Raw genomic sequence first — 13389 nt, forward strand, 5'->3', positions numbered from 1 at the left:
ATGCTCATGGAAAACTTTTATGTTAATAAATTCATTTAAACATTTTTATCCATTATTAACAGCTTAATTAGTTATCTCATTTGTTTATATACAGCCAGCAAAATCCCCCCAAATTCAGAGAATACTGGGTAAATTAAACTAATGCAGACAAGAAAACCAATTTGCAAGATGGAATTATTCAAACTGGCTGGCTTTACTGCTCTAATTACATAATAATAGCTCTGTTCCTGTCTGTTTTGACTCGTTTGTGTGGACCTTGCCTTAAACTATAAAATTGAGGATATAAAATTGAGGCTACGGAAAGCAGAAGAGGGAATATTCTAAGAGAAACAGGAATCCTGGGAGCAGATGGGCAGATTAGAGAAAGAACAGCAGAGCCGTGGCAGTAGCCGCACCTGTCAAAATTTGGCTGGAAATCACGCTCCCAGTTGATCTGATTTTAGAGAAACAGGATGGGTCCGTGAAATACTCATCCTGACACTTTAAAATTGTGGATTTTATGGTTTGCTGCTGCTCCCGCTGGGCTGCCTGTTCTATTCAGCTATGCTGAATCCACATATCAGGAAATGGCACCTCTTGTCAGAGGAAGGATGGCTTCCAAAAAGGCCAGTTGAGCCGAAAGAGACCCAAGACTGACACAAGGTATTATAAGGCCTGGAATGTAATAGTCAAATACTGGAGAAAATATTGCAGCATTCCAGTAATCAGTGAAGTTGATAAATCATATCAAGATTTACGACCTGGCTCTGAATCTTGAACAGAATAAATGGTTTCAATGAGTTCTAAAAGCCCTTTAATGTTTGAATCTTTAATTAATTCAATTTATTTGAATTTGTTATGAATAAAGACTAAGATTGTATAATAGATACTGTGGTCCCCATCCTGGTAGAGCTTTGAGATGTGGACTGTGTGAAAGTGAGCAAGAAAGAAGGGACCTGGGATGAGCCTAGAGACTACAATTCTGGACTCCTTCCCTTCCCAACATGTAGCCTCACCCTCCGCTCTCTCCTTAATCTGCTATCACCTGGCTTAAACCACCTACCAATCCTCTGAAATACTCTCTCAAGAATGCCCCTCATTGCTGATACCACAACTCACTTTTTAGCAACAATCTGGTAGAAACTCTAACCAAAAAGAAGAGGGGAAAAAATGAAGAAAAAGTATGGATCAAACGTCTTTTTAATATCTTAACTTTATCTATGAGTTGAAAAGAAAGTAGGAAATACGGGGGGAGAAAACCAAAATGATAAAACTTGGTTTTCACCTTGTGAATATTTGTCAAATTGTGATACATTTTTCTGCTCATTTTCTACAGCTCTGAAATTAGAGAATATAGACAGAAGAAAAAAACTCAGGATCTCCTAACTTGGAGAATGTCAAAAGATCTTCCACCATAAAACTGGACTTCAAATGACCATAATCTCAGGGGAAAAGTGAGAGTGAGCCTGAAACAATTCTATCCAACCACCTGCCCCGTAAAGAGTGACTGCAAAGAGAGCTGCCTTGGTTTTGAGCAAAAGGCAACTTGAGAACTTTTAACCATAATCCAGGCCTCACATGGGTTTTTACTTAAATGCATACTGCTTATTTAATCTGAAAAACCTTAAGCTGAGAATTTCAAGTGTTTCTGGACTAGAACTAGCAGAAGAAAATACAACTCTTCTTTATATGAACATACATTTATCCTGAGTCTCAAATTATTCCTATAGATTAAACTACCAACCCAAAATTAGAAAACACAGAAATAAATTGCAACAGAAAAAACATAGGACATATCAAACAAGTGTACAGTTCAGACATTGAAATTATCATATCAAATATAAAATAAGTATGTTTATTATGCTTTTAAAAAATAATGAAGGAATAATAAAGTAAATAAAGATCAAGAGACTATAAAATGTCCAGTCATATTTGAAAAATAGTCAAGCAATTTCTGCAAATGAAAAATGATTGAAATTTGAAACTCAATAAATGGATCTCATAGATGAGTTTCACTGGACAGTACAATACATCTGAAAACTGCACACAGAAAGACAAAGAGACAGAAGAAGAATTTTTTTTTTAATGTTAAAACATGGAAGAGAAAATGAGAAAGTCTAACATTCAATGAATTAAATTCTGTCTCAATTTATATCAAGCAAGATGAATTAAAAAGATACCAATACCCTAGTGAAATCACTGTAAATCTGCAAAAAAAATAAGAATCTTAAAACAGAAGGAAGAGATAGGCTGAATTTGAAAGAAAATACAATTATATTGATCACAGACTTTTCAATGGCACCGATGCAAGCCAGAAGCAAGTGGAATGCTTTCAACATATTGAGAAAAAAATGAAAACGTCAGTCTAGAATCCTAAATCAAGCAAAAATATCTTACCAAAGAAAAGGACAAATAAGCCACTATTATATAATGAAAACATGAGGGTTTGCTTATCTATAGAAACTTACTATAGTTAAACAGAAATGATATACATTACGCAGTAGGAAATTGATTCTCAGATCAGAAAAAACTGATCTGAGTAGCAAGAATAAATAAGATTGAGAAGCAAGAGAAAACAAAGAAGAAAGACACTGGTAAGTATTTGGATAAATCTAAATATATACTGACTGAATTAAACAATAATGATGTACAGTGGGACAAAAAGATAAACTAAAATAGATGACAATAATAACATAAAATTAGGAAAGAAGTAATTGAATTTAAGGATTTTAAGGCTCTTATATATATATATATATTTTTTTTTTTTTTTTTTGAGGGGGAGAGTAAAACTGATTAAATTTAGACTTGAAAAATATGCATACTAAATGTTCTGGGGTAATCATTTTAAAGTAATAAACTAATCCAAAAGAAAGCAAGAATCAAGAAAAAATACAGAATAAGCAAGGTAATAAAAATATGGCTGTAGACATAAAATCAAATACTTCAATAATTGCAATAAATATAAATGAAAAATGTTCCACTTACGACAAATATCATGACTAATTTATTGGATGTCTCTCTTAGATCTTTTAAGGCACATCTAAGATACAAAAAAGAAAAAAGAAAGAAGATACAGAATTCAGGTATACTGAAAGACGAATGATGGAAAAAGATAGATCATTCAAACACTAACCAAAAGAAACTGGTGTCCCTCTCTTATTATCAGACAAAATAGATTATATCCATGGCTGATTCATGTCAATGTATGACAAAAACCACTACAACACTGTGAAGTAATTAGGCTCCAACTAATAAAAATAAATAAATAAATAAAATTTTAAAAAAATTAAAAAAAAATTTTTAAGATAAAAGGTCACTACTTAGTAAGATTCAGAAATATATAAAAATTCAGAAAATATATTAAAATATATAAATATATAATTATTAAACTTTATATATTTAAAATATATAAAAATCCTGAAAAAACAGAGGCATTGTCTTTAAATATAATGAGAAAAAATCAAGACAATTACAGGAAAAATTAAGCTAAGCAGACAAGTAAGTCTAAATAAGCCTAGTAGAGATACTGAAAACTTCAATTCATATAATTAATAAGCTTTATATACATAAAAATATATAAATAACTAGATTCATCACTTGCAGAATACATATTACTTTCAAACTCACAGAGAACAATTACAAAATTTATCAAATAAATGTAATGCTAGTCTCAATAAATTTCAAAGAGCTGGGATTATAACCATTACATATTCTGTAAAATCTGTGAAATCTTCAATATGTATCTCTAAATTATAAGGACTTTTTTCACCATAACTACATCACTATTTTTTTATTTTAAAAATTAATTAAAATCTTAAACTAACCAGGAGAGATCAAGCATCCAACTGCCTCATATTTTCCATATACTTAAAATTATTTATACTTATAATTCCTTTATATGACTCAAGAGCCACAGAAGTTTAGTACATTGTGATAAATTGATATAGCTCTGAAGTCTTTTTTAATCTCAGTTAGCTCTTTTATCTTTTGCAATTTATTAATTGAAGAAAATGGGTTGGATGTCTAGCAGAGTGCCCCACATCCCAGATAATTCTGATTGCATCTTTGTTGTATCATTTAACATGATCCTCTGGCTTCCATGTTTGCTGTAACTTTGTAATTGGATCTAAAGACAATAAGAACAAGTGTTTTTCCCCCAGGACTACCTCATAGGTTATGTTTTATTCTTCACTCAAAGGATGTATAATATTGGTTTGTGCCTCTTGTTGTAATGTGAGCAGTCCATGAATATCAGTGCTTAAATCCACTAATTGATTAAAAACTGGAAAATTGCCTGACTAGTGTCTAAACATCTTATTCACCTTTCACGTCTGAATGTAATACATTCCTCTTTGAAGGCACTCTTCCCTAACTTTTCCCATCAGTCTCTACGTCCATATAGACGATATCATACTCTTTACCTCGCATTGCTGTTACTTGTTAAAATGAGTATCTGCCCCCAAAACACGGAAGTCTAATGTGGTGGGGAACCACATCTGCTTATTTACCACCAAATCCTCACACAATATCTGACATACAGTCAATACATAAAAAGTGAAGAAAGAGAGAAAGAAAGGGAGAGAAAGGGAGGAAACAGAGGAGAGAAAAAGGGAGAAAGACATTCCAAAAGATTGGTGATTGGACTGGATTGCAAAACATGACCACTGACAAAAGACTGCATTCATGCACAAACATAACGGAAGCAAAAAACGAGCGCAGATACGGGGTTACCTGGATTTATTCTTCTTGCTAGAATTAGGCCATTTAACAAGCAGGTCTCAGCAACTTTCAGACATAGATTGATGGATTTAAAGTTTTAGGTTCCCTCAGAAGAGATAAGAATAGTACAGAAAATAACACATTATTCTCAGGAAGCTGAGATACTAAGAAATACTCTGGAAGACCTACAGTGATTGAACTGGAAAAACAAAAAACAAAACCAAACGGTAATGGGCAGAAATGTCAAAAATGTTTTGCCTAATGTCCTTCCCACACTCCCCACTATGCTGGCTTCCTTCTTTGATAAGTATTTTAAGCTTGGGGAAAAAAATAAAAAACTTCTTTCTTCTCCTATCCCTACCTTATACCCTGAAACAGAGACATTTCCACTAGTTCTGAGAATGGAACGTAACTAGGAGTCACTAGTAGTTTGTGTTCCTGTAGGTAAGAAGCTAACTCTATTGTACCTGGGTATCATGTTTTATTGGAAATGTGAACAGACAATGGATAAGGAAAACAAATAAAATAACCATCCTTATTTATACAGAAGGAAGTAAAATGTCATGTTTCCATAATAATTATCTTTGTTGATAAGAAACTTGGCCCCTATGGTCCTTTAAAATTCAGATGTCCAGGAAGATTTTCTGAATCCTTAGGATGGACAGAGGTCCCACTCACCATTCTGACAGTACTTTGGGTATATCATCAACAAACTCTATGAAACTGAAAGTTTCTGACAATCTCATTTCATGTACTCCTTTAGGGCAGGGGTAAAGTCTTTCATCATTATATTCCTGCACTGATGCACATGCATACATAATATATGTGTTATGGGTTTTTTGAACAGTGGCAACAAGATGGTCCCATGTAAAATGACACATATGCTTCCCTTCATGTAATTATCACCTAAAGTAGTCCTCCAACACAGTGAGAGACGCTATTCAATCTGCTGTTACAGTAAAAGAATAAAGCCAGCAATCTTAACAAGAAAATGTTCCTTGTGCAAGTTTCATCTCCACTGAAATTAAACTTCAGCTGATGCCACTGATATGTAATGCTGATGCCTCATGCCAGGTAGAGTGTTTGATACAGGAAAACAGTGGATATGAAGGTTCACATTCATCTTTGAATATAGATATCCTTTCTAAGTGCTGAGCTTTTATATACTCCTCCCTTCCATTCTTGGCAAGGTTATCTCATCTCCTCAAAACACTTTCAAACATTGAAGTTAATAATGTAATATGACGTAATATAATGCCCTCAAGCAATCCCACAGTGTCTGAAAGACAGGTTTATAACACAATAAAAGAGTCCCTGCAATAACTTCAGGACTCTATATCAAATATAATCCATTTGTCCTATGTATCTGTTTCTCAGATTTCATGAGAAATAGACTTTCAACATCACTATAAAAATAACCCTGTTCTCATTGAGAATACTTTGTAGTAGAAAATTAATAATGTTTTCCTGTGAACTGATTTTGGGGGGATTGCTTTTAAATGAACAATTGGGAGAGCTGGATGGTGGGGATGTGGTTGTTTTTTTTTTTTTTTTTTTTTTCAATTGATTCTAAGTATTTAAGATTTTACACAAGTTAAAACAAATGAAAAAACTCATTCATATATTGAAATAGAAGTATGGGATCCAAACTAGGGAAGATATGACTAATGTGTCTTGGTCAAGGTGAAGCGTATTAAGAAAATATAGGAAAATATACATCACTTCTTTTATTCCATTTTACTTACACTTCTCAATGAAATAGAATTTGTTGATGTGTGGATCCCCACCAGATCCAGTTTTTTGTTGTTGTTTGTTTTTGCTTAACATTTTAGAAAGCAGTATGCACCTCTGATGGAATACTCTTTATCCTGGAAGGAAAGGTCTCTAGTGTAACCCTGTCAGGACTTTTTCTTTAGTCACAATTTTAGGAGCCCAGCAATATTTGCACTAAGGTTGCCTATATGGGCTAATTACAAAACTGAACCCCAAATCTAGTATTATGAAGTATGATTTTTGAGACTAATGATTATTACTGGGAGTTTATTGCAAGTCTGGAAAAATCAATAACTTTATAATTTCAACTCTTTTTGGAGAGGCTTTCAGGCAAAGGAGAAAAGGAAAAATATACCCATTTGAGTGCAGAGTTCCAAATAATAGCAAGCAGAGATAAGAAAGTATTCCTCAGTGATCAATGCAAAGAAATAGAGGAAAACAATAGAATGGGAAAGATTAGAGATCTCTTCAAGAAAACTAGAGATACCAAGGGAATATTTCATGCAAAGATGGGCACAATAAAGGACAGAAATGGCATGGACCTAAGAGAAGCAGAAGATATTAAGAAGAGGTGGCAAGAATACCCAAAAAAAAACTATACGAAAAAGATCTCATGACCCAGATAACCATGATGGTGTGATCATCCACCCAGAGCCAGACATCCTGGAATGCAAAGTCAAGTGGGCCTTAGGAAGCATGATTATGAACAAAGCTAGTGAAGATGATGGAATTCCAGTTGAGCTATTTTAAAACCTAAAAGATGATGTTGTGAAAGAGCTGCACTCAATATGCCAGCAAATTTGGAAAACTCAGCAGTGGCCACAGGACTGGAAAAGGTCAGTTTTCATTTCAATCCCAAAGAAAGGCAATGCCAAAGAATGTTCAAACTACCACACAATTGCACTCAACTCACATGCTGGCAAAGTAATGCTCAAAATTCTCCAAGCCAGCCTTCAGCAGTACATGAACTGTGAACTTTCAGATGTTCAAGTTGGATTTAGTAAAGGCAGAGGAACCAGAGATCAAATTGCCAACATCCATTGGATCATTGAAAAAGCAAGAGAGTTCCAGAAAAACATCTATTTCTGCTTTATTGACTATGCCAAAGCCTTCGACTGTGTGGATCACAACAAACTGTGGAACTTAAAGAGATCGGAATACCAGACTACCTGACCTGCCTCTTGAGAAATCTGTGTGCAGGTCAGGAAGCAACAGTTAGAACCAGACATGGAACAACATACTGGTTCCAAATAGGGAAAGGAGTACATCAAGGCTGTATATGGTCACCTTGCTTGTTTAACTTATATGCAGAGTACTTCATGTAAAATGCTAGGCTTTATGAAGCACAAGCTGGAATCAATATTGCTAGGAGAAATATTAATAACCTCAGATATGCAGATGATACCACCCTATGGCAGAAAGCGAAGAAGGACTAAAGACTGTCTTGATGAAAGTGAAAGATGAGAGTGAAAAAGTTGGCTTAAAACTCAACATTCAGAAAATTAAGATTATGGCATCCATTCCCATCACTTCATGGCAGATAGATGGGGAAACAATGGAAACAGTGAGAACCTTTATTTTGGGGAGCTCCCAAACCACTGCAGATGGTGACTGCAGCCACAAAATTAAAAGACACTTGCTCCTTGGAAGAAAAGTTATGACCAGTCTAGACAGCATATTAAAAAGCAGAGATATTACTTTGCCAACAAAGGTCCATCTAGTCAAAGCTATGGTTTTTCCAGTGATCATGTATGGATGTGAGAGTTGAACTATAATGACAGCTGAGTGCCAAATAATTGATGCTTTTGAATTGTGGTGTTGGAGAAAACTCTTGAGAGTTCCTTGGGTTACAAGGAGATCAAGCCAGTCAATCCTAAAGGAAATCAGTCCTGGGTGTTCACTGGAAGGACTGATGCTGAAGCTGAAACTCCAATACTTTGGCCACCTGATGTCAAGAACTGACTCATTTGAAAAGACCCTGATGCTGGGAAAGACTGAAGGTGGGAGGAGAAGGGGACAACAGAGGATGAGATAGTTGGATGGCATGACCGATTTGATGGACATGAGTTTGAGCAAGCTCCAGGAGTTAGTGATGGACGGGGAGGCCTGGCGTGTTGCAGTCCATGGGGTTGCAAAGAGTCGGACACGACTGAGCAACTGAAGTGAACTGAACTCAGGCACTGTCCTAGGCGAGCATGGTGTCTAAAATGTGGAATGTTATTCCTGCCGTAAAGTAGCATAGAGGGAGACTTAGCATGGCTTTGAGTAGTTCATGAGCATTAAAGGAAGGAGTAAACTTAAGGGCAGTAGTGCACATGGGGTTAAAGGATGTAGACCCTGAAGCCTAGACAGGGTCCAGATACTAAGTTGCTTATTTTCAAAGGACTTTCTGCTTCTTTTTTTTTCTTTTAATATGGACCATTTTAAAAATTGTTATTGAATTAGTTATACTATTGTTTCTGTTTTATGTTTCAGAAGCAGGTAGGATTTTAGTTCCCTGGCCATAGATTGAACTTGCACCCCAGGCAGTGGAAGGTAAATTCTTAACCACCAGACCACCAGGGAAGTCCCAGAGGTTAGCTTCTTAAAGCCTCAGTTTCCTTAACTATAAAATGGAGCTAGTGATACTTACCTCATGGGGCTATTTGAGAGATCAAATTGGATAAGGTACACAAAATGCTTAGCACAGTGACTGGCATGTGAAAAATAAGAGTTAACATAATGCCAAGAAACAATAACTAATTAGTGTGTGCAGAAAGAGTAAAATGTTTTTTACACTCTTTGACTTCCTCCCCAATGAAAACCTTTGATTTTCTGTAATATCCACAGGTAAGAATTTCTTGGCTTGACTCTCGTGCTCACTTTCTATAGATGGTAATCCTGGATTTTTCTTCTCTAATTTGTACTATACTTTGATCCTTTTTCAAAGGAGGTCTATTTGAGGTTGACTCTTTGGATTTTCTCTGTACAGCATACTTATAAACTACAGAAATGAACTTAGGCCTATTAGGTATGAGCTGATAGAAGGAGTACTGAGGGATCCTGGATAGGATGAATCTACTTTTCTCAGTATCACATAAGTTTCATGGATTCTACAGTCAAGTGGGGCATAAATGATTTGTGAATTCAGTCTCACTAGGTCTGGATAATACTGAGTGCCCCTGTTGGGACAAGATTAATGCTTGGTTGCTTCAAGTAGGTTTCTTTTTTTAAATTCTATTACACTTCCTATAATGCCTTTTGCTAACAGTTGCAGTTTCCATAACATTTAGCACTGTTAATTTTACTATTTTGTCTGTATTTTTAATAATGGTGTTTAATTCATTTTTAATAGACCCAATTTGACTAGCTTCTATCACATGAGGATAAACACTGCAGCAAAATGACAGTAAATGTGCTACGTTAAAAATTTCATGTGGCCTTTTTCATGTCCTCTGGTCTTCGTGCTTTTAAAGCTAGAGGGGTAGATGCTAAAATTACTGCATGAATTAAAACTTTGCCACATCAATTTCATTGTGGTACTAATAGGTTGGCAGGATAGGTTTCAGATTATGGTGATATAAAATGCTTAATCTCTGAGCAAAACTATAAAATTCAAAAACATAACATTCCTTTGCGGGGAGGAGTTGCTCTTGAATGAGTTCAATTAACAAAAAATGCCAACTGATTACTCCAAGAACCCTGAAAATTAGACATCGCCAGAAGGAACGTGTAAAAGGCTTTCTGATGGCTTGGATTAGAGACAACTGTTCCCACAAAGCCTATCAGAGATAAATGAAATAAATGGAAGGAAGACGCAGACGCGGTCTTTGTTCCAATAACTGCCGAATGTCATATTGGAATTCTCAACACAAAACCAAATGGCTGGCAAGATCATGGGTATGCAAATGCAGAGTGAGTGACCCCTCCCAGCTCAGCAGCTATTTTGAGATAATTGAAATCTATACTACAAAGAAAAGTAGTTTCTCTCCAGACCTATGTTGCCTTTTCAAGAAACCTGAAAAATTCTATGGGAGCCCTTAATACCTAAAACGATGTTACTTTTATAGTTTAATAGATATATACCATTCTTTTAACTGTCCAGCATCTGAAACCCCTTCCTACCTGGTAAAAGGCAATGCTTCATCTCTCTCTCTCTGAAAATCCTAGCAGGTGAGAGGCTGCCTCTGTCTGCCACAGACAGGTAGGACAGGTGACCCAGCCTTGGTCAATCTGATGATTCTGCCTGAATTGTGAGCAAGTGAAAGAAAGAAACAGGGACAGGTTAGAATTCATTCCAAGAGGTGGCTCCAGGGCCAGTAGCAGCATCCGCTGTCTGGGGTGGTGGCCAGGGGAGGCGTGGTAGTCAGCGGAGTTCAGGGGGAATGTCCTCACCAGGCTATTTCTGCTTCTCTCTGCTTGAACCTGCATTCCTGCAATTTACAGGGCCTCTCGGCATCCTGATAGTATGCCAGCAGCTCTTTCTTTGCTGAAGTTAAAGAGAATCGGCTTCGGATGCTTACAACAAAGAACACTAACTGATAAAAAGAGGGTTTACTCATTGTTAAGTGCTGTCAGCGCTGCTCCAGTAGTTTTGTTCTAAGTATGAAAAGAACACTTGAGGAGAATTTACCCAGTCTTTCATGTGACTATTTGTACAATAAATAGCCTCATAATTCAAAGTCACCAGTTTAAAATATCTCTTAGAGATATATTAGTCAGAATTATTCAAAATTAATATTGTGGTTGTGTTATATGTCATACAGTAAGAACAACAGAAGATTAGCAACTAAAAATCGTGGAAACAATAAATGAAAAAAAAAGCAAACATGAAAAAAGAATCGCGGAAACAAACACTTTCAGTTCTTAAAAAAGCTTTGTTTATAGAGACTAAACAGAAAAATTCACAAATGTCCAACTGTATATAAGTAAAAATGTCACTTGAGAAATACATCACTAGGAAGAGACTTTAGGATGCAGCATAGTATAATTATTAAGACCAGGGGCCTGGATTTCAAGTCCTATTTGAAAAAAAAATTTATTTGACTTTTCCAGGGCTTTGTTGGATCTTTAGTTGCACCATGCAGGATCTAGTTCCCTGGTCAGGGATCAAACCTAGGCCCTCTGCATTGGGAGCACAGAGTCTCAGCCACTGGACCACCACAGTCCCTGGGTTTTCATTCTAATTTGCCACTTTCTAGCCATGTGATTTTAACTGTTCTACATCACATCCTTCTTCTTCACGCAATGTGTGTCCTGATACCACTCAGTTCACAGGACTAACAAAAGAGTTAATCCCAGAATCTGGGAGCACAGTACTAACGCATAAGAAGAGTTTACAAATGATGGAGGCCTATATGTCAGTAAGTCTATTATCTGATGATACATTTGTCCCCACTTATATGTGTGGCCCCAAAGCACCACTCATCACCACAAGCCTCTCCTATATTCCCACACTTAGATGTGTTGGAATTTATGTTGGAAAGGTTAACACAGATCAGATTAGTGCTCTCTCCCCTGGTCTTTTGGGGATTTCACCAAAACAACCAGTCACCCCCCTGGGTTTCAGCCCCTGGCATCTCCCAGCGGCAGTGGTGCTGCCAGCATGGTCGTTTTCTGGCCTCTGTCACATTAAATGAAAGGAAAAACAAAACACAAAACCTCAACTCTGCCTTGAGAAGAGTATCAGGAAGTTTATTCCAAGATGAAACACCCTCATGATTTAGACAAGGAGACCAGCGATGGAGAAGCACCATTGAATTCCCCCGGCTTCTTCCACATGATGTTTTCCTCCCATTCCTCCTCCATTGCTGCATTGCCCAGCCCCGCTCCCATTCCTCACCTTAGACCTGGAATTGACTGATGAAAGAAGCATCCTGAAGCTTCAAATTATTGACTTGAAAGTAGGGCTGATGGTCCAAAGCTGCCCACTGCTATAGGGCTGACCCACTGCATACTAGCCCATCCAGCCTTCACTCCCTTCCCTGAACAAGCCACCAGTTCCCGCTGTAGGACCTCCGTGTCAGCTTTCCTGCAGCACAAACCACCTTCATCCCTCAGATCATTTCCGAGTTACGTCCTATGAGTCGGTTCTCAGCTTAGATGTCACCACCACCCAAGGACTCTCAATCCCATCACTCTGCTTTATTTTCTACAAAGCTGCTTTCTGAAAAAATCTGGCATGCTTGTTTCTCTCTCCCCCAGGTACCAGTGAAATTAAGTTCAATGCCAGCAAGAACCAATCCAGCTCCGTAGATGTCCCCAGTGCCTTAAGCCACATTTGACACATCGAAGTTACGCAGTAAATACCAGTTACCTGCCTGTCTGCCTGAAGCAATGGATGCTTGGTCTGCTTTGGAAACCCAAAAAGATAATGGTCTCTCCCATCTATATCTCATTCCTCTTTCTGAAAGTTCCTCTCATTTCTTGAGTAGGTGCCAGAATGAGAGAAAAAAAAAATGGCTCCACAGGTGCCAGCAATTTCTAGTTTGGCTAATAAAAGGGGCTTACAAGTGAGTATATACAGGGAGCCCAGACTGGCGCTCTGTGATGACCTACAGAGGTGGGATGGGAGGGGAAAGGAAGCTCAAGATGGAGAGAATTATATATATATATATGTGTGTGTGTGTGTGTGTGTATTATTAAATATATAATTAAATATATATATATATAATTATGGCTGATTCACATTGTTGTATAGCAAAACCAACACAATATTGTAAAGCCATTATCCTCCAATTAGAAAAGTGTATAGAGTCTCTGCCATTTTTCCAAACATCAGCCTGGACTTTCTTTTGCCAACAGGGTCTTCTGTGCTCCTCTCTGGACTAAGACACCAGCCATCTAGTGCTGCCCCCAGATCAGACCATCAGCAAACACCCTCATGTAGCAACCACACACCCAAGGGCAGGTCACAACATTTCCTGAGTGCACACCAAG

Source organism: Odocoileus virginianus, chromosome 19, assembly GCF_023699985.2.
Source record: "Odocoileus virginianus isolate 20LAN1187 ecotype Illinois chromosome 19, Ovbor_1.2, whole genome shotgun sequence".
In the NCBI taxonomy this organism is placed as follows: Eukaryota; Metazoa; Chordata; class Mammalia; order Artiodactyla; family Cervidae; genus Odocoileus; species Odocoileus virginianus.